Source organism: Podarcis bocagei (assembly GCF_964188305.1).
Source record: "Podarcis bocagei genome assembly, chromosome: 6".
NCBI lineage: Eukaryota > Metazoa > Chordata > Lepidosauria > Squamata > Lacertidae > Podarcis > Podarcis bocagei.
This window is the reverse complement of record NC_138130.1, coordinates 47,174,505-47,198,165: the sequence shown is the minus strand read 5'-3', so window position 1 is coordinate 47,198,165 and position 23,661 is coordinate 47,174,505.

The following is a 23,661-nucleotide window of genomic DNA, read 5'->3' as shown; positions in this document are numbered from 1 at the left end:
ACAGAGTGGTGCAGAGCTAACAACTTGCTCATAAATACAAGGAAGACAAAGGAGCTTGTGGTGGACTTCAGGAGACAGAAGAGCAATGTCCAGCCACTTTTGATTGATGGGGTCTGTGTGGAGAGGGTAACAACGTTCATATTTTTGGGCATTGAATTACAAGAGGATCTGTCCTGGAGTGTCAACACAAGGGGGCTTGTGAAGAAGGCGCAGCAGAGACTGTACTTTTTGAGAATTCTAAGGAAAAACCATCTTCCGCAGAAACTGCTGCTTGCCTTCTATCACTGTGCCATTGAGAGCGTGCTCACTTATGGCTTATGTGTGTGGTACGGAAGCTGTACTACCCAGGACAGGTTGGGGTTGTGCAGAGTTGTTAAGGCAGCAGAGAGCATTGTTGGCTGCCCACTCTCCACCTTAGAGCAGATTTATGCCACAAGGTGCCATAGGAAGGCACTGGACATAGTAAAAGATCCACCGCATCCTGGTCACTGTCTCTTCGAGCTCCTGCCGTCGGGACGGAGATACAGGACGATGAAGACAAGAACGAGCCGTCTTAAGAACAGCTTCTTCTCCAGAGCGATCTCGGCCCTGAATGGGAAGCCTGGACTTTGAAAGTCATCTAATCTTCCTTGCTGTATTATACTGTATTGTTTTAATTAGTGTTTTTATAGTTGTTTTGATTTTGTGTGGAGTGCCCTACCTGGGTGGATGGAGCAGCCAAGTAATTTCGTTGTCCCCGAGAGGGGGCAATGACAATAAAGATATTATTATTATTATTATTATTATTATTATTATTATTATTATTATTATTATTTAGAACTTCAGCTGCGAAGCACATAATTCACACTTCTCTGCTCTCTTTCCCACTGCTATTCCATGCTTTAAAACTACTTTTACATTCCTGCTATGTTTGCCGGCCCTGATTTGAAAAGAATGAAAGAAATACTCTGGGCATGTACAGTTTAAACTCACTTAAATCATGATAGTGCCATCATGGCTACAGGATAAAACAGAGTTTGCTTCTGCTGCCCTGATGTTAAACACATTTACTTCTGGAAAAAGAACCATTTTGTTGTAAAAAAAAAAGGATAATAAATCTTAAAAGTAAAAATAATGAACACAGTCTCCATCCCCTGACTACAAAATGTTTTTAAGACTAAGAAAGAAAGCATGCTGCAGCAACCCCGCTGACCCAAGTGCTTGTTTGCTGTTCTCCCTCCATCATCCTATCTGAGTAGTCATTTGGGGAACTGTGTTTTGAGGCCCTGGACTGTGCCCTGAGGCCCAGTCCCTCCACTACTGCTTATTTCTATGCATGCCAAGACTAAGAGTGATCTTGGGGTTTTGCATATTCTTCCCACCCCCCTTCATCATGCAAATTGGAAGTTCCTGTTTTTATTTGAACACAGAATCTGCAGCAGCCCCAAAATATGCCCAGCATCTGACTTGTGCACAATTAAGGCAAAGGCTGCAATTGTATTCATGCTTAAGGTAAAGGGACCCCTGACAGTTAGGTCCAGTTGCGGATGACTCTGGGGTTGCGGCGCTCATCTCGATTTACTGGCCGAGTGAGCCGGAGTTTGTCTGCAGACAGCTTCCAGGTCATGTGGCCGGCATGACTAAGCTGCTTCTGGCGAACCAGAGCAGCACACGGAAACGCCATTTACCTTCCCACTGGAGCGGTACCTATTTATCTACTTGCACTTTGACGTGCTTTCGAACTACTAGGCTGGCATGAGCAGGGACCGAGCAATGGGAGCTCACCCTGTTGCGGGGATTCAAACCGCCGACCTTCTGATCATCAAGCCCTAGGCTCTGTGGTTTAACCCAAAGCACCACCCGCTTACTTGGAAGTAAATCATGCTTACTTGGAAGTAAATCCAACTGAAATCAGCGGGACTTACTTGTGAGCAGAAATTATTCAGATCCATTTGTGAATGTGATCAGATCCCCAAGGAAAATAAAGCGAAATTACTCTCATTTTGAGAAGTGTGCATTTGTGTTTGTGTTTGTGTATGTGTGTGTAGACTGGGTTTGTCCAAAGAACTACAGTGGTACCTCAGTTTACGCACTTAATCAATTCCGGAAGTCCGTTCTTAAACCGAAACCGTTCTTAAACTGAGGCGTGCTTTCCCTAATGAGGCCTCCAGCCACTGGTGCCCTTCCACCGTTCAGATTCCGTTCTTAGACCGAGGTAAAGTTCTCAAACCGGGACAATATTTCCAGTTTTGCGGACTTCATAAACCAAATCGTTCTTAAACCGGACTGTTCTTAAACCGAGGTACCACTGTATTGAAATTACTTTTACCTTGAAAGAGAAGAACAAATGTTGGCCAGGATTCAAACAATGGCATAGATAATTCCATGCACCCAAAAGGGATTTGGGTATATGGTTTTCAAACAGCAGCCCATCATACCTTGTGGCAAGCAACATCTGAAAGTGACTTGAAATTACTATCAAAAACAGCATGCAGAGGTAAATAAAAATCCCACAGGGATTGCTAAACTTTTGGGAACACCTAAAGTAGTTCTCTGGAATTTTTGCTATTGTTCACAAGTCATGTCTATACCTAATCAGTCACTCCATAGTGAAAGATAGCTTGTGCTCTAAAATGACATGTTGATTATTAAGGAATATTTTTTTTGCCAAGAATCAGAACTTTTAAATATATGCTGATTACAGAAAGTTATGTCTTTGATTTGACATGGCATCTGCTAAAGCCATGTGGGTTTTTTAGACAGTAAAGAAAGCCCCTGAGCTAACAAATGACTTTGACAGCTTCCCTCTACATTTCCTAAACATACACAATGTCCATGCTGACTTTTCCACCTGTTTTGTATAGGTGCAGGTTTTACTAATAGGTTCCAAACTCTAATCTAGATACCATCGCAGGTTCAAAATCATAAACAGGCAGCTGTCTGCACTCACATTTACATACGGAGTAATTTAAACTGCATGCTGCTGGAAGTGGGGAAGAATTATTATTATTTTGCCAATAATGAGATTTTACACTCAGAAAAGTGATACGTAAGGCCAGTGGGATGCTCATTTGTTTTGACATCAATATTCTCAGATATGACAGTTACTGTTGTCCAAGGAAAAGTAGAGTGCTTTTATTTCTCCATATTTACCAAGGATAGCAATAATGATGAAAAGTAGATTGTTAGGTCATATGAGTAGCTTGGGAGGGGTCATAAACGAGTGGTTAAATACATGTGTTCTGTGCAGAAAGTCCCATACCTTGGCACCTCCTGTTCTAGGAGTTTAGGTGGCAGGGCTTAAAATGATCTCTACACAAGCCCTTGTGTCCTAACACATAAATGGACCAATGGACCTTGTGTCCTAACACATAAATGGACCAATCTGCCTAATTGGTATGCTTTATATGTGCTGCTTTATATGTGCAGCTTTATATGTGCTGTAACATGCTATGAAAACCCTGGACAAAATTGTATTGACAGCTGCTGGTTACTTTACAGGCAAGCTGTTGTTCTGGAATTAACACATGAGAGAGGAACTAGTATAGATGAAGGTGGTGACAATTATTATTATTATTATTATTATTATTATTATTATTATTATTATTATTATTATACCACCCTTCATCCCAAGATCTCAGGGCAGTTCACAAGATAAAAATACAGGATAAAAGCACAAATAGATAAAAAAAAAAACACAAAACAAAGCCATAACCCCTCTTCCTCTCACAGATAAAACACATAATGCTGATCTAATGTACAGACATTCTATACATGCCTAGCATTCTCTTCTGCCTCCTACACAAACTTATCTGGTGATTCTGGCCTGGCACAAATTGTGGCAAACAGGAAGGAGGCCAATAACTGTGGCCAACAGTCCTGGGACAGCACAAGTTTCCCCCTATCTTTTCAGAACCCATGCTGAAAGGAGACATGATAGGATGGGCAGGTCTGCAGAAGGGGCCATCTTTTCTCCCCGAAATGCTTCTGGGCCTGGTTCCAATGGAGTGGTGCTGCCTTGGGAGCAGGGCTAGAGGCATTCCAGGGAATGAAGACGGCAGTTGCTGTAGAGTCACCTTCCCCTTTACTGGAAGTGCCATTGTCAGGGGTTGGCAGTGGACCCAGTTGTTGGACTGCTACAGCACCTCACCAGCTGGGAATAAGGATGGGGGAGAAATCTGCTTCAGTTCACATTTCAAGACAAGTTTAACCAGTGCTATTTTTCTAGAAAAAGAGTTGCTGGAACTCACCATGAAGTCTCCCTTGTTCTCTTATAATGGCAATGGCAACCATCTGAGAGGTGTCAGGACTGAGTTCCAGTGAGTTCCAGCTTTAAAAAAAACAACCCCGAGTTTAACTAATTCACACTTTCCAAAATAATATGTGAAGCACAGCTGTCCTTCAAAATTTGCACTTCACCACATTGTGCAATGAGTTCTCCAGCCAAGTAACGTGTACAGAAATGCAGATACCAAGGTAGTGTGTGCATTAAAATGCATATATGAATTAAACAGCCTACCAAAATGCATTATACTGGGGAAAATATGCTTGTGCATATTGGGCAAAATTGCATTCGAAAATGTGTATACTGGAGATAAAGCCCCACTTAAAATGCTGGTGAATTTTCATGAGGACTATTTTTTTTTAAAAAAAATCATAAAGTGATGTAGAAATGTGGAGAACTGAAGGTAAGATTTGAAAAATGACAAACTGAGAGAAACCCAAATTGACAGAATTGGGTGATAATGGGGAGCTAGATAATGGGTGCCTATGCTTCTTCAACCAGCACATAATAAGGCAGATAGGCCAGAGGGAGGCAGCAACAGCATTTGTTCCAGAAAGAGCCTTCACATTTCCCTTTGCCTCAACTTCACCTACAACAGGAGACCAGCAGTGTGGGAGACAGTAAGGAAGTGAGGGTTGGGTTTTTGGAAGATGCCTGTGTGTGAATTTGTTTTATGTGTGTAGATCAGTGCACGCTGATCAGCGCACAGTCTTCGCAGTAGGGCTCTGTTCCGATGGCATGAGTAGTAATGACGAACTGGTAGATCCTGTCTGCTGCAGCCTTCATCTGCCTTCACAGCCGTTGTAACATATCACTTGTTATCATCCGCCTGTTCTGCCATTGAGAACTTCGTGGATCATTCTTGTCTAGCTCCTTCCTAAGACCTTACTGCCTTGGGTGACCCTGCTGGGAGTACAACGGCCTCCACAGTCACTTACAGAGCCATTGTTAAAACCGTGTTTATGGAAGACAATCTTACTCGGCTACGAGTGATCACCAAAGAAAGAAGAAGAATGAAGTGATTGGATAGTTAGACAGAGCTTTGGTTTCAGGAACTAACAAGCTTTGATAAATGACTTAATTGGCTGGAGGAGGAGGGAGCTGTTTTGACTGTATTGTCCATTTCTGCCAGGAGACCTAAGAAGGAGAAGAGTCCCAGACTTCCTTGGTAAGGGAATAAAGGACTTACCAGATCTCTTCTAAATTAAATGGTAGACTTGGGGCTTTGAAGAAACCTTATAGTACTGCGGCCATTCCCTCCTTTCCAAGTTTATTTTTGGACTTGTTGTCTAACTTAAGGGTCAGGCTTTGAAACAGGCAAGCAATGTTCTCTTTAAAAATAATTTCACGTGTTGCACATTATTCAGCACACAAGCTTCACTGCACAAGGGATGGCTCCAATTAAAATCCAATACAAAAGCCACAGTTTTTAATCTGTGATGAAAGACTTAATCGACACATCTTCCAATTACTCCCATCCATGCTTCCTTGCTTCAACTCCAAGTGTTGTGCTAGGCAAAGAAATGACTTCTCTAAATGCACATTAAACCCCAAGATAGAGAGCAAATGCTGAACAGACTGAATATGAAAAGAGAGAATCTCTTGTGGCTTCACACTTATTAAGATATTGTCTAAGTATATTAATCTTAGTCCTAAACTTCTAGCAAAGACACTAATGGTCTCAGTAACATTGTAAATGTCCTTGGAGTTAAAGAGAGACAAAAAATCACGGCCTTCCATAGCTGGGGTTAGTTTCCCCCAGCGAACCTTTAAATATTTTCTGTGGAGTTGATTCACTACAGCACTTAAAGGCATTTTTGCTGAACATTCTCCCTTTAGGAAAGTGATTTGTGAATCCATCAGGCTACCTGGTTTAAATTAGTTTGACTTTATAATGCAGTTCTGATTTCTCCCCACTTTGAGTCACTTCTCAAGATCCAGTTCCTTACAAAACCCTCTTTTTTATCCACCTCTGCCTTTCCAGGCCATCAGATTCCTCACAACCCTAATCCTAGCAATCTTGTCCATTTTATGAACCAAAGGCAATTAAAAACAAAAGTTCTTAAAATCTATCAGCAATTATGCCAACAGGTGTTCATAGCTGCTTGGGTTTTTTTAAAAAAAAATCAAAAAATCTTTGATTAGCCAGTCACTTTAATGATTGTATGCATTGTTTTAATGGTATTTTATGTTTTGACATTGCACACTACCCTGATATTTTTGATATGGCAGTACAGAAACACTCCTGCAATAAATAAATACATATATACATGTCTCTTGCAAGTAGACCCATTTTTGCAAAGCAGTATCCCACAATACAATGCATTTTTGTATGCCATTTCTATTTTATCTGCATTTTGCCCAAGTGTTTGCATTTTTATACACATTACTTGACTGCAAAATTAGAGGAAGCATGAATTTCAAAGGGTGGAGGATGTTTCAGCTCTCGTATTGTTTCAGGAAGAGCAAAATAGGTAGGTTTGTCTTTAAATGAGAACTGAGTTTCTCCCCCATGTCTGCAAATGGGAGGGGCCAGTGTGGGGAAGTCCTTCCTTCCCACTGGATGTGAGAAAGACATCTGGATTATGCACAATAATTTAGAAAGAACCACACATGTGCTCTTATGGAAGGACCACAATTATCCTGAATGCGTTGACGCTATTCAAACTCCTGTCTCCACGCATACTTCTTGGAAATGGTCCTCGGAGCCCACTGAATGTATTTGATTAAGTTGTTATGTCGCTACATACATGATGTATTGGCCCCAGTAGTAGCGATATGATGGATGGTTTCATCACGTTTATTACACAGGCAACAGGATCCATTCTCTCCTGGTTGCTGGGATGCTTTTTACCCACTGTGTGATTTTTTTATACCTGATTTTCAATGTCAAAAACACTGGCTCCAAGTGATGATGTGATGGAATAGATTTCCATCCATCTAAGTGACAGTATGGAGCCTCCCCATAATAATCTAAAAAACCTGCTTCACTTTTCTTTCCGTTGTCATCATGTTGACAATACACCTTTCTTCATGCACATATCTGAAATGCCTTCAAAAACCTATTTTAAGTAATATTAAAATTCAACTCAGAGCGTTGGCAGTCTTCTGAGATGGACCCTTCTAATGATTGCTCTCTTGGAATATTGGATGGATTTGTCATTCTTGGATGAAGTGATTCGGTTTTGCGTTTCCTCTTCAAGTTATAGATTAGGTGGCAGTTCACATATTCTAAAAATCAGTGACTGGAAAATAGGAATAAGTGTTCTTCCCATAAATGTTTTCAATAATTCTTACTACAGCCCTGCAAGGTAGAACAATGTTGGTCATTATATATTACAGTTTAGGGTGGAGGTTGAAGCTCAGGGATAGTCGTTTGCCCAAGACACACTCAAGGGAGTTGAACTGAAATAGGTTGCAGTAACTATATTATACAAAGATGCCTTCTGAATTAGGATGACATAACTATATACAAGTGCAATTACTTAGGAAAAATGTGCTTGTTTAACTTGGTTGCCTTTAAAAACATTTTTTCCCATGAAACTTTTAAGAGAGTCTGTGTCTCCATCTATGTTTCTGGTCCTTAGCTTTCCCTTCCTGTTTAGAAGAAGAACAAGAGTTTGGGCTTGATATCCTGCCTTTCACTCCCCTTAAGAAGTCGCAAAGCGGCTAACAATCTCCTTTTCCTTTCTCCCCCACAGCAAACACTCTGTGAGGTGAGTGAGGCTGAGACTTCAGAGAAGAGTGACTAGCCCAAGGTCACCCAGTAGCTGCATGTGGAGGAGCAGGGATGCAAACCCGGTTCACCAGATTACGAGTCCACTGCTCTTAACCAGTACACCATGCTGACTCACCCAGTTTGCATTTGTAGCAGTTGCTGCTCTGGCTTCAGATCTGGTTGTCTCTCCATTTCGACTTACTTCACCTAAAATTTACACTACGTTTTCCAGCTGTATTCTGCATTGGGTTTTATGGTTTTATGCTTGGTTGTTTAAGTGGAACTCTGCTTAGTTATTGGGAACCGTATAATATGCAAATTATAGCACAATCTATGCATATTTATCCAGAAGTAAGCTTGTGTATGTTCAACTGTGCTTAGGGCTGCAGCCTAAATATAGCACTCCAATATGGATATGTGTATAATGCATGGAAGACAGCTTTGTCCACTAAACAGAAACCTGGCCTTGGAGTTCAGAGTTGTGGCTTCGTTCCTCAATTTGTTCGTTATACAGAACCTTGGGCAAGCTACTTGATCACAGCTTCTGTTCTTGATCTGTAAAATGTGGGAATGGAAAGTGGTCAACTTACTAGGTTGCTGAGAAGGGGGAAATAATAGAAGTGTAAAATATTTCGTACAGTGGTATCTTGGTTCTCAAACTTAATCCATTCTAGAAGTCCGTTCCAAAACCAAAGCGCTCCAAAACCAAAGTAATGCAAAACAGATTAATCCATTCCAGACTTTTAAAAACAACCCCTCAAACAGCAATTAACATGAATTTTACTATCTAACGAGACCATTGATCCTCAAAATGAAAGCAATAATCAATGTACTGTACTATAAAATAAATAAGACAGTATTGTAGATGATAAAAATAAAAATTATTATTATTTTTCTTACCTGCACTGATGATAGTCACTGTTTAGATGGGGGGCTTTTATCCATTTCCGCAGTCACACAATCAATCAATCAGTAGCTGAACTGGGTTCCACACAGTCACAAAAACAAATTAACCAAAAAAGCTTCAGAAACAAAAAATGCAAAATAAATAGCAAAAACAAAAGCATCAAACTTAATCTGTTCCGGAAGTCCGTTTGACTTCCAAAATGTTTGAAAACCAAGGTGCTGCTTCTGATTGGTGCAGGTGCCCCAGAAACAATAGCCAACAGCCTCATTGGACGTTCAGCTTCCGAAAATTGTTCAAAAACTGGAACGCTTACTTCTGGGTTTTTGGCGTTTGAGAACCAAGGCATTTGAGAACCAAGGCGTTTGAGAACCAAGGTACCACTGTATATTAAAAGAGCTGTGCAATGATAAATTGTGGCCATCTGATTGGAGTATTCTTCATCTGTTCTTTTTCACTATATGTAAATGCATAAAAAGAGCCCCTGTTGGTGCAGACCAAAAGCCCATCTAGTTTAGCACCTCCCCCCCCCAGTGGCCAACCAGATACCTAAAGGAAGCTCACAAGCAGGGCATGTGGGAAATAGCCCTCTCCTGCTGGGATTCCAAAGTTAAGATTTTACATTTATCAAGGTCAAAGGATATGGCATTGTATCATGTGAACATTTTTTTCTCACTTTCCCACCCCCACCCTCTCCCATTCCTCCCCTAAATGCACTTAATATAACAAAACCAGTGCTGGCACTCCCATACTGATATAATCTGAGGCTAATTCCAGTAGGAAACCTCTTATATCCAACAATGTTAGATAATGTCAAAATCAGACATGTTCGTTCCAGAGCAAGCCAAAGGTGAGAGGTGATGTACAGTATCTTGGGAGGGAATGCCATAATATATTTGAATTGGATCCCTAGTTATAAACCTTAACTTCAGACACTCGTTAGTACCTTCCCCACATTCACTGGCACTGTCAAAGAATGGATCGTTGTAGAAAGAATGTGTGCAATCCAGGGGCCTTATGTAGAACTGAATAAAATGCAGTCGACTACATTGGCAACCATTTTAAGTTTCCTAAAATTTAGTTTTGTTTTAGGGGTGCCTCCCTTTTGTTCTGCAGAGCTCTTCCTTGTATTTCCATGAAGTGATCTCTCTCCCTCTTTTGCCCCATGGTCTCACATATTCACAGATTGCTTTTAATTACTGTGTGTAAATTGGATTTGTGTTTGGATGTGTAAATGGGGAGGTATCATAGACTCAGAGTGGAAGAGATGCTTTGCATACAGAAGAGACCATGGTAGTCAAGGATGTACAACCTGCTGTTGAAATGGAATACTCAGGATGAAACGGTGAAATCTGTTATGATTAAATGGGCACAAGATGTTGGACATAATATTATGATGGCTGACTGGGAACAGTTATGGACCACAGGTATGAAGTTTACGGCATGTAATGCCTTAAGAGAGAATATTATGAAAATGATATACAGGTGGTACATGACCCCAGTCAAGCTTGCAAAAATCTATCATTTGCCCGATAATAAATGTTGGAAATGTAAAGAAACTGAAGGTACATTCTTTCACCTTTGGTGGACGTGCCCAAGGATTAAGGCTTTCTGGGAGATGATTTATAATGAATTGAAAAAGGTATTTAAATATACCTTCTTGAAGAAACCAGAGGCCTTCCTCCTGGGCATAGTCGGCCAATTGGTGCCAAAGAAGGATAGAACTTTTTTTATGTATGCCACAACAGCAGCAAGAAAACTCATTGCAAAGTATTGGAAGACACAATATCTACCCACTCTGGAAGAATGGCAGATGAAGGTGATTGACTATATGGAACTGGAGGAAATGACTGGCAGAATCTGAGACCAGGGAGAAGAGTCAGTGGAAGAAGATTGGAAGAAATTTAAAGACTATTTACAGAAATATTGTAAAATTAATGAATGTTAGAACGATGTTGGATAGAAACTAAGGGGTTTTTAGCTGCAATACTATAAGGGAATATGAAAAATGGATTACTAATAGGTAAAGATTTAATGTTATAATATTTTAAGATTAAAGATTAGGAAAAACAAAGAGGGGAAGGATTTGCTGAACCAACAAACTGAACTGGAATACAAAAAAGGGAGGCGTGAGGAGGTCCGGGAAACAAGCTAATTAAAAATAAGTAATGGAAAGATTGAGTTGTTTTTAATTATTTTTATTTTGTATTTTTTTTCCTATTTTTATTTTGTAATATTTTGAAAATCTTAATAAATATCTTATAAAAAAACAACAACAGAAGATCCCATGGTATTTCTGCAAAGAGGTAACCTCAGGGCAAAATATAGCTATTGAGGCCTCTTCCTGTGCCTGAAACACATTGCATCTCCTGACATTATCTGGGGACAGTGTGCTGGATGAATTTATGGAACAGTGACATGATAAATGTATTCTATAGTTTAAATATTAATATTTAATGACAAATTAAGTAATAACAATGAATGCTGATTCACTAGATGGACAAACCATTTCCCTGGCATGTGAATTGGCATGCATGGTTTTTAGTAATTGAATTTATTTTATCTACCCTGCTTTACAGGTATGCAAAAGAAGTATCTTACCATCACAGGAAATGACAGGTCCTCACTGTAACTATAAATCATTTACAATTATAGGAAGATTTGAAGCATAAATGATCAAACATCCACATAATTATAATGAAAAACCCTTTATTGCAATCATTAACAAGTCACCTAATACATAAACAGTTGAAGTGCATTTCTTGTTTTCATCTTGGTGAATCGATCTTTTAAATTGTCAAAAGAGATTTGCGCAGCAAGCTTACTTTTTGCGGAGAGCACAACAAGACGATGTGCTGGGTAAGACCTTAGGGGACTGGGATGAGGAACTCCTGGCCTGCAGGCTGGATCCAGCCCATGCATGCCCATGGCATCCAGGGAGCACACTGGCCTGAAGCCCACAGAGTTTTCCACTTGGGCACATGCCCACTCCACCTTTGTCTTGGAGCTCCAACCACAGAGAAAGCTGTCATAGCTTCACCACTCCTCACCAGCTCTGGACAGGAGAGGAGAAGGCAACAGGGCTTCCTTTCATCTCCAACTTTGCTCCGTGTTTCTAAGATGTAGCATGTGGTTGGGGATAAGTTCCCAGCTCTTGAGGCATGAGCTGTGCCCTGGAAACCACCAAAAGAAAGAGAGAGAAAGAGAAAAGAGGGTGGCATAGAGTGTTGCTGTGTGAGGAAGAGAAGCTCTGCATACTTTGAGCTCTGGCTCTGTTCACCCTCAACCCCCACCTCCATTGACCTCTACAGCTTCCGCACACATGCTCTGCTAGTTTCAGCACATACAACATGCTACAGGGATGCATACTTAAGGCAACACATATTTGTGAAAATAGATTCTGCAAGCATTTGGTGTAATTTGCTTCAGGGCAATCATTGTGCAGTTTTTGGCACAGTTGCCGCACAATCTGGATTCCTTTTAAATTTTAATGAAAGCTGAAGCTCTTTGCACATTACTATGGTAACTGAGGGCAGGTCACAATGGCTTCTTCATCTACATCAGATGGCTGACCTCCTCTGCTAAGGGCCTCAAGCTTGGTGGGGACCTGAGGCAGTTTGTCCTCTTCTCTGTACCATTTGGGACCGCTCATGTAAAAGGATTAGAGGGCAGTTGATGCAGAAGAACTCTGCCCTGAATAGGCGTTGTCCATCAGCATAGCCAATATAAGGATAGATAGATGCATAATATGACTTGCTATGAGTATACTAAGGCTAACTGGTTTTTAAAATAATCTCCAGGTGCACCATTACTGGACTTCACTTTTCCTCAACAGATATTGCTAGTGACCTACTTTAAAAAGGACATTCCTCTCATCTGAAGGGCTGCCAGAGGCACTATTTGAGGACCACCTAGCAAGTTTGATTTAAAGGAGCCATAAATAAAGAGAGCAGGAACCCTGAAGTTAGCATCACGTGGTCATCAAACTGAGCAGGCATACAAGTCACCTGGTGTCTTCCCACAATGGTGAGAGATATTGTACTTCTCTTTAAATGATTTCTAAATTTCATAGAATCACAGAATTGTCGAGTTGGAAGGGACCCCAAGGGTCATTTAGTCCAATCCCCTGCAATGCAGGAATCTCAGCTAAAGCATCCGTGATAGGTGACCACTCAATCTTTGCTTAAAAACCTCAATGAATGTGAGCCCGCCACCTTCCAAGGGAGCCCATTTCACTGCCGAACAGCTCTTACCATCAGAAAGTTCTTCCTGATGTTTAGTCAAAACCTCCTTTTTGTAACTTGAATCCTCTAAGTCTTCTCCAGACTAAAACCTCCCAACTCCCTCAACCATTCCTCATCTTGGTTGCCCTCCTCTGCAAATGTTCCAACTTATCAATATCCTTCTTAAATTGTGGTGCCCAGAACTGGACACAGTGCTCCAGGCATGGTCTGTCCAAGGCAAGATAGAGTGGGACTATGACTTCCCTTGATCGAGACACTATCCTTCTCTTTATGCAGCCTAGAATAGCATTAGCTTATTTGGCAGCGGCTGCACAATATTGTGTTGCATTGTGGTGTTGAAATGTTGTAACCTGCCCTGGGATCATAGAGTGAAGGGCAGACTAATAACAACAACAACAACAATATGTAAGTTTTATGCAAATTGGTATCCCTTTTGTCCTATTTTTTGGTGATGCATTTTGGCCGGTAGCTCATATAATTAGACATTCTGCCCTATTCCCTGGCATCTGTGACTTTTGTGTGTGTGGTGGGAGCCTGATAAAGGAGCCGCTGATTATTTTTGCATGTTGCACTCAAGGAAATGCCACTGAGAGACTTTTGCAGTGGTTTTGAACCAAAGTTCATTCTTGGGTATGGGCCAGATAGGCAGAACATATCCAACGTCAAGGTGAAGAGCAGCTACCTTGGGTATTTTTAGAACACCTCCCACGCCAGTAGTTCAGAACCCACTACTTGAAAACCTACTATTTAGATTTAAGATTATTTTATGGAGAATTGTGTGTGGATATAGAATCACAGAATCATAGAACTGCAGAGTTGGAAGGGACCCTGAGGATCATCTAGTCCAACTCCCTGCAATGCAGAAATATGCAGCTGCCCCATATGAGGATCAAACCTGCAACCTTGGCCTTATCAGCACCACAATGATATCTAACCAACTGAGCTATAATTGTTTAAAGCTCCTTGCTTGGAAATAGGTCCTGTTGAAGTCTTATTACATGGTTATGGTTAGTAAGTCCAGAATTCTATAACAGAAATTATATGTTCCAGTTTTGAAGTATCTGAACAGCTATTTTGTGTGTGTTTCTTTCTGTTTTTTAAAGAAGGTGACAAAATTTATTTTTGCTGGGACCAGCACTGGCAGTTTTAATATCTTGGAGATTCTTTGTGATCTTGATAAATGCTTATTAGTCATACTATATAATACATAAACAGGCGAAGTCACATTTGAATTGTAAGTACTTTGTTTCCCCAGCAACACCACAGTGAATGCATTTTTGGCCTGAAGATGAAAAATGGCCTCTTCAAGAGCAAAAAACCTTCCAGCCTTGAAACCACCTTCCACCAACAGACTAAAACTGATCTATCTATGTGACTCATTCTGAGGGCTTCTTTGATAGGGGCATAAACATATCCTGAAAGCCAACCTTTCTGCTGGGACTTTAGTTAATATCCTTCCAAATTATAGTTTGAATCTTTAATAATTGTAGTTGATGGTGGCTTTAATTTTATGCCTTATTTGAATAATGATACTTTTAGCTTCTGAGGCTCTATATCATTTTGGATATTGGCTTACTAATGACTTTGAAAGAAACAAGCCGGTTTTTGGGTCAGTTTTATTGTATATAAAAACTCAATTTTTATAGGACTTGTTCGGTCCTATCTTTGTTAGTTTATAGAAGACAACAAGACTTCAAGCTGAAAGGCAAAATAGAAATCCATTATTACAATTTAAATCATCCTTTGTGACATTAAATGTAAAATAAAGTCTCATCAGGAGCACATGCCAAAGTAATATTAGTTTGACTTGCTGACATATGTCTGAAATCTGTCCTCTGAAAAATAAATTGCTTCTTATAGAAAATACAAAATCAGCATATAAAAAAGAGCCAAGTAAAAATCTATGAAGCTTGAGCTCAAACCGGAGTGAATATTCATGCTCCACTAAATTGCCACACCATTTAAACGCCTGGCTTCTCCCCCCCCCCCTTGTGAATTTCTTTGCACAGGGTTGAGCTTCTTTACAAGATTTTTGAAAAGAAGGTCTGCTTCTGATGCTGTTTTTAAATATATCAATGCACAGATTTACAGCTTACAGTACAGGCCTATGCAGGTCACCTGAGAAGTAAGCCCTATTAAAAACAGTGAAACATACTCCTAGGCAAGACAGTATAGGGTTGCAGCCTCCAAATAAGGCTAAGGCTGAAGTCCCAACCCAATTTACCTGGGAGTAAGCCCTGTTGAATTTAATAGGACTTACTTCTGAGCAGACATGTTTAGAATTGCAACCTGATATTAAAATCTATTTTCTCCATAAAATAACATGTTTAGCAAAATGGCAGAAGCTGTGTGAGAGGAAGAAAGAAAGCTTGATGTGCTTATTTCTCTTATATTATATTTGTACAGATATATGACTTTATGAACATAGTTCTATGTTTGCCTTTAAAATTCATTAACATGAAAAAATAAATATACAAACAAACAAGGAGCAGAAGTCTAGAAGTGCATTGGTTACCATAACAACACCTTACTGTACATTTTATTTTCACAATGCTCAGAGTTGGTCCAGAAAGATTATCTATGTGATCTATTTTATTTGTTATTTTGCAATATTTTTCATTCTTTGTTTTTATGTGCAATGTCTCTTTTTTCAAGTTACATTTTCTACAAATCAGTTTCATTTGTTGAGACATTAGTGTTACGTTAGGAAGAAAAGGGGGAAAGAGGTGGAGGGGGGAAGGGTGAGTGGGGTGGGGTCAGGTGGCAATGCTTCTGTTCTACTTAGTGTATGTGCGGGGTTTCGTGTCAGCGTCACTTGTGTGGGTTCTCTTTACTATTCACTTTTATTCCTTTGGTGGTGAGAGAGGTTGGGGGTGGTCTAGGGTGTGGTTGGTTGTCTTTGATTGGCTGTAGTGAAATTTATTTTTGTGTGTGAGAGGGTGTGTGTGTGTGTGTTTTGGGATCAGGTTAGCCAGATTGATTGGAATGCTGTTGGCAGATTCTTGTAGTTGTCTTGTTGGGCTTTGTATGTGATAAAAGGGAGCCATACCGGGGTGAAGGCGTCTTCTTCTATTTGTCCCCATGTCAGTTTCAGTTTATTAGTTAGTTTTTCTAATAAGACTGTTTCCCGTACTGTTTGATACCATGCTTACTCTGTCCTGACAGGTCTTTCCAGTGTCTGGCTATGATGTTTCTGGCTGTTGAAAGTAGGTGGTTTCATACTTTTTTAAAAAAAAGAAAAGAAAATCACTGTCAGAAATTCCGAGGCAGTGTATAAGAGAACAATTCACACAGCATAATATAATTTTAATAAGCAGTAATATTAATCAAGCCCCAAAGCATAAAACTAAAGTACTAAGGCAGTTCTAAAATTCCATCTAAACTGCCTGAGCAAATTGGGGAGTTTTAAGATGGTGCAAAAATAATTGTAATATTAGTACCAGATACGTCTTCTTATGGAGAACATTCAAAAGTCAGGGTGCCACTACAAAGACTACCCCTTTCCTTCGCAACTCCATAATATGCTTAAAGAAGGTGCATGGAAGAAGGGTCTTTACAGAAAATCTTAAGACACAGGTAGATTAATATGGGAAAAGGTGCTCCCTCAGTTATCTCGGTTCCAGTCTGTTTAAGGCTTTAAACGTAAGTGCTTTAGATTGGGCCCAGAAGCAAAAGAGTGGTCAACATAATTCTTTCAGAATAAGTGTGATATGGGCCACCATGGCTGTACCAGCTTGGATTCTGTACTAACTCATCCCCCTGGGTCATCTTTAAGGCAGCCCCATGTTTAACACATTAGGAAGCTGCCTTATATTGAGTCAGACCATTGGTCCGTCCAGCTTAGTTTTGCCTACATTGACTGGCAGTAGCTCTCCAGAGATACAGATACAGCTTGCTGGCAGCAATTTCCTTTATTATGGCAGAACATTTTAAAGGGTCCATGACTGAGAATTGTATTATCAGCTATATCCATACTTGGCTTGGCAACATGAAAATGCATCCATGGGTGTGGTAAGAGTACAGCACACAAGGGGGTACATGTTTGCATTTGGCCTCATTGATTTTCTGCATACTTTTGGAAGACAACTAATTACTTTATTTTTCATCTGCCAAGAAACTGTAAAATCTAATTAGGCCTATCTAAATGAAGCCTTTCTAAACTGGAGAACATTGTTTTGTGACAGATGAATTCTTCTATATTTACCTGTGGATAGTATGCTTGTTATCATTATATCTAGATGGCCACAATATTTTGTTACTTTACTAATATGTTAGTTGGTTGTATGTATTGAGTGATGATGCGTATTCCTCTCTCGTAACATACCTCTCATTGTTATGTTTTTTCTGGATCCTTCTGGACCTTCCTTCCAACTCTGGAAAATCTGTTATGCCATTTGAAGTAATAATTTGCCATTCTCCTCAGGGTGATTTTCTACCTTTCCTAAGAAACTGTACCATCTTACCTGCCTGAGATAATTCTCTAAATGCTGGTAATCTTTGTATGCTCAATAAGACCTACAGTGAACGCTCCATCTAATCATGAATCTCTTGTTTTGGAAAAAAAAAACAACCCCTGTTGTTCATTTGTACTAAAATAAAAAAGTGTTGATAAATCCTTTACCACTATCTCTAAAGTTCTGCACATTTTTCTTTCCTTGTTCTCCACGCTGCATTTGTATCCCTTCTTCTAACCTCATGCCTTCAAAATATGCTGTCCTTTATAAAAAAAATTTTAATGATATTTATTGAAAATTTTAAAATTACAAAGGAAAAAAGAAGAAAAAAACAAGAAAAAGAGAAAAAGAAAGACAACAGTAGATAAAAGTAACAATTAAACAATACAAATCAATAGAAACCAAAATCAAAAACAAAAAACAAAACACACAATACAACACAATCAAAAAAACAAAAATATACAACAAATTTAAAAACAAATCCAATATTCCCAAATCCTTAATTTTCATTAACTTATTTCATCGACCTCCTCACACCTCCCTTTTTTGTATTCTAGTTGTTAATTATCTCAGCAAATCCTTTCCATCTTTCGCAATATTCTTTCATTAAATTACCTTAATCTATTTTAACCTTATCTTACTATAAAAAACCCTAAAACTTAAAACTTAAATCTTCCTTATACCGAATTCTTTTAACCATAACATATTCTTACATAATTCTTTTTAACATTTCTGCTAAAGCCACATAATTTCATTCCAACATTTTTCTAATACTCATTAATTTTACGATACTTTTCTAAATAAATTTTTAAAACTTTCTTCCAATCTTCATCCATCGTCTCTTCTCCTGGTCTCGGGTTTTGTCAGTCCTTTCTGTCCCATCCATCTAGTCGATCAACCTGGTGACCTTATATCCGAGGCTCTTAGGTCTTTTCCATGTCCCTTCCGCAGGTCTTCTTCATTTTTATACCTGTTTTTTACTTTGTCTTCTGCTCCTTTCACTCTGGGAGACTCCAACTTGACAATATTTTTGTCCCTTCTCGACAAGTCAGCCCCTTTTCCATAGTCAACACTGAAATCCATGTGATATTTAAAGGCATGTTTCAAGGCCCCTCCAAAATTCGGGGCCCCCACAGCTCCGAGCTCCCCCCGGCCTAAAGCCAGACTTGAAAAGTCAAAACATCTCTGCATAGGGGGCTCTATCCAGCCCCCCATCTCCAAGCCAAGCAGAACTCCATCTCTCCAAGTCTGACTCCAGGTTCATTCATCAAGTCCAACGACTCATGTTCCTGCTAGGCCACAGCTCCCTCCATCTCTGCCACCCGAGGTCCAGCAACAGCCTCCTCCCTCATCTCATCTGTCAAAGCGCATTCCTGGATTAATTCCTGAGTGGGTTCTATATAGGTACCCACTGCCTGTCCAAAATTTCCTATAGCAGCTGTCATCAAATGCATTTTAATAATAATAATAATAATAATAAATTTTATTTATATTTTATTTCTCATGTAACTGTTCCAATAAAGCACTTGTCTTGCAAAAGGCAAGCACCAAAGTCTCTGAGCACATTCTTGTTCAAGGTCGAAGTCTGGTCCCACGATCTTTAATCTTTTACAGCTGCAAAACTCCCCAGTTCGACTTTAAAAACAGTTTCACAAGCTCCCTCTAGGGGAAGCAATTTCTATTTGTATCCGTCTTTTTTTCTCCTCTTTTTTTTTTTAAAGGCAGATTTAGCAACAAAGTTTTCCTTTTTCAGATATTTTGTCAATATTTTGTTCCTTTTAAAAGCGAAAGGGAACAATGGAATCAATATGTTTCTATTCTTTTAACTATCTGTCAAAAACGTTTGTCCATAGTCAATGAACTTCTCCAAAACGTCTGTCTTGACACCCCACTCCCAGGTTCAAGACAGTGGAAAATTACCTTTCTTTACTCTCCCTTCTGCAGGTTTAAACAGTCTAAAAAAGGTTCCCCCCTCTTCTCCTGCTACCAAGGGGGGTTCAGTAATTTTAAAAGATGAAAATTTAGTCCTTTACAAACGACTTTCTGAACTCTAACTTGCTGTGTCTTTGCTTCAATCTATCTACAAAAAGTGGAAGGCGGACTTCCTGTTTAGACCTTCCCACTTTCGGTGCCTAATTAAAAAATTTTCACAGTCCAATTTTCCGTTCTACTCACGGGCAGTTGTTTGAAATCCAATTGTCCACAGGAAAAAGTCAGCGCTCTCCGGCAACAGCAATGCGGCTTCACTCCATGAAAGAAGCAGTCGATTCAAAGCACCGCGCCACTCACCCCACGTCGCTCCGGATCCCCAAAACAGGGTTTCCCCGCGAGTGGAGGGGGCGCAAAGGTGCCAGCCGAATCCCACGTCCACAGGCTTCTCCTGCCTGCGGTTTTTGGTGGGTCTGCGCCTCGCCGTGGCGGTTCAGACCCTGTTTTCCACGGAGCGGGTTCCTCCCGATCGGAGGAAATCCGCCATTGCCAGAAGCGCCAACCTGGAAGTCCCTTACAATATGCTGTCCTTTATAAGGCTCACTAAGGAAAACCCTCCTCGCTCAGGATACAGCCATGTTTTGACATCGGGCAGGTTAATTGGTGGTGGGTTTTATTCATTTCTTTATTATACCTGCACTATGGTTGTCTGAACAAAGTCAGGAATTTTATACAAAAGCAAATTCCTCTTCTTTGATAGTCTTTTAACCCCCTTGAAATGTGGATGGGAAGAGAATAATGAAATTCTGAAGAGTTTTGGTGTTAGGCTTGATTTTTTAATATATTTCATATACATACATGTTTGTTTGAAGCAAAGAATCCTTGATCTCACTTAATCTGTTCCCTCTAATCGAATTCTCTCCTTCATTATCCATGACCACAACAAAACACAAACCTTGACCTTTTCAAAACGGAATGTCCTTGTATGCTTTAGACACCAGTCACATTTAGTCATCATTAAATCATGACTGGATATCGACACTAGCTCAGCATAGCAAAATACAATATGAAAGCCATTCCGTTATTCAATGTTAATTTTAATGTTTTCTTTATCTGTGTGAGTGCTGACAAAATTTATCCATCAGACCCTCTGTGTATCTATAGACATGGATTTATTCCCCCTGCCCATGGAAGCTATAGCAGAGTTCAGAAAGATCAATACTCATAATATAAACCTATGTGAACACTCTTGTTCTTTAACATCTTCAGAGAAGACCTCAGAGTCTTTTTCATACGGTTGTTAAAATATACAGGATAACAGATTTTGAGCAGAGAAAACATAGGATTATACCATTACATGTGTGTGTATATTGGTGAATGTTGGCATTTAGTGATAAATCTTAACATATTGTAGGTTTTGGTGTCTTCGGGTGTCTTCCCGTGTAAGAGTTGGGGTGTCTAGGCGACGTTTCGACGAGGTCTCACTCGTCATCTTCAGGCTGGTGCTTTCGGCTTCTTGTTACTAGAACAGAGCTCTGTTCTAGTAACAAGAAGCCGAAAGCACCAGCCTGAAGATGACGAGTGAGACCTCGTCGAAACGTCGCCTAGACACCCCAACTCTTACACGGGAAGACACCCGAAGACACCAAAACCTACATTCCTGTACCCGTGAAAATCTACGAAAGCAAATATCTTAACATATTATATATACAATATTCTAACACACACAACATGTATGTTAGAACATTTCTCTCACGCACAAACACAAACACACAGATCTCATTTTGGGGTTATGAAATGGTAAAGGGAACTGGACATGTCACATGAGTCTCATTTTTGGCTTTGTTTTGATACCAAAACTACCTTGCTGTAAGTGAATAACTTTTGGCAATGCACTATGGTCACCACAATGTTTAGCAGCAGTGGTAACTGGTCTATAAACAGTCATTCAGGAATGACCACAAGTTTTGTTATTTGTAACAATGCAGTCGTACCAAGTGGTCACTTACTATGTACTTGCAAGAAATAGATCTAAACCATTTCAAGGAGCATTTGGCTTTGCTCTCTAGATCAAAATGAACACTTCACAAAATACAGCCTGAGTGCCCAGGAAAAAGTAGAACAAAACACAATGAAATACAAAGTAGTGAGAGGTCAGAATGGTTGGACCTTATTTACAACAGACCCTTTAGCTCCTGGCAAAGGTTTTGTCAGAATTTAAGGAATTACTACAGGAAGAGTCACCTATAAAACAACAGGAAAGGCAATTCAGAAATTGCTATGACACAATGTTGGCTGGGTTTGAACAGAACAACCAAGCTCTCCTGTGTAACATGTGACCTGAATTGCCAAATAATTGGCATGTGAACCGTCTAAAATTAACAGTATTTTATGGACACTCTGCTTCATTGGCTGTATATGTGCACCAAGGGGATATCACTGAACTTGAAAAGAGAGTAAGTAAGGAGGCCATTGCCAGGAATAAACCACTTTTCTGTCTCTTATCTGTGAAAGAAAAATTAGTGTGTGTCACAATGTGTTGACTTTTTTCTTTCTTTCCTATAATAAGCAAGGAGCAAAAACTTTTCTTTTACAGCACTTCTGAAATGATAGACAAATTAAGCAAGAATTTACTGTTTGTCAACAATGTTTCAAAAGGCATTGTATACTTCAGGCTTCCTCAAGCTCAGCCCTCCAGATGTTTTGAGACTACAATTCCCATCATCCCTGACCACTGGTCCTGCTAGCTAGGGATCATGGGAGTTGTAGGCCAAAAAACATCTGGAGGGCCAAGGTTGAGGAAGCCTGGTATGCTTGGACTTTCTAAATGACATTGATAAAGTGCAGAGTGCATATGCAGGCCTCCATATGCATGGGCACCTGTGTCAAGTACTCCCTGACTTCATGGCGTACACCAAAGATTCCACTGGAGGGTAACTGAGTCCTTTCTCTCTCCTAGGCTCTTGCATCTCTTCTCATTCTTTGCTTATGAAAAGACAGTCACACAAGGCACATCACCTTCCTCTTCTCAAAAGTTCTTTATGAATTTCTGATGTGAGGAACCACCTCTACTCATGGAAGTTCTCCACACGATTCAGAACCTGGATCTTCCAGGACTCTAATGATCGCATAGGGAGTCTCCATGTGTACAAGAGGCTTCCTGATCCAGCAGTTCATCCCTCAAGTCATGGAGGGTGATGGAGACAGCAATGGAAGGGTAGAATTTAGCCTACTCTTACCTATTCTCGTATCGGTTCTACTAGTAAGTAGAAAGCCTGAAGGCAGCTAGAGTTTGCATTCTGTAATCGTTTATCAACCATTTGGTCCAAGTCTACCTGACTCAAGAGGATTCTTCCTGTGGTTTTTGGATTCAATCCAAAATGTCCATCTTGTGACTGTAGTCTTACTGAGATAGTCAGCTACATCACTTAAGCAGCAATATTCCATATATTTGTGAGAATCATACATACATTTTTGAGGCAAATAGCTTCCATTCAATTTGTTCAACTGCTCTCACAAAAATAAAAGAGCATTATTTGGCAGCTATAACCCTGATTTGCTTTGAAGCTACAATTGTTTACCTGAGGAAAATGCTTGTTAGAATGTTTATGCCTCGTTGAAAGGTGACATGGCTAGATTTTAAAACGGAAATATGTGCTTTGCCAAGAAAGGTGACTTTTTACTGTAGATCCAGTTCATTAATTTTCATACAAATTGGGTGGGGGTAATCGGGTTTTGCTATGCTGTGCTGTTTTGGGGGAAAGCAGAGGAGGCAAGGCCTGACTATAATGCCACTAATGAGGTGATTCTGCCGGAAAAAGATTTTACTTTATAAAATGACAGAGTGAATTTCTGGAATCCTGCCCATTTGTTAGCTTTCAGTTGCTTTTCAACACTTTTGTTGCATTTGTTAACAAAAGAAAGTGGTAAATCTCACAAACGTGGTTTCTCTTTTTGTTAGTGAGCAGAACTCAAATCACAAGTCATGCACATCATTTTCCAGCAGTCTCCAGAGACACTCCCTCTATTCTCTAGCTTAACCAGGCTAGATGCCTTGTGTTCACACCTGGGGCCTCACTTAACAGCATCAAACTCACTGTGTTTGTGTGTTACTTGCCTTCTCTTTTAAAGTGTGCTTTATCTCACTT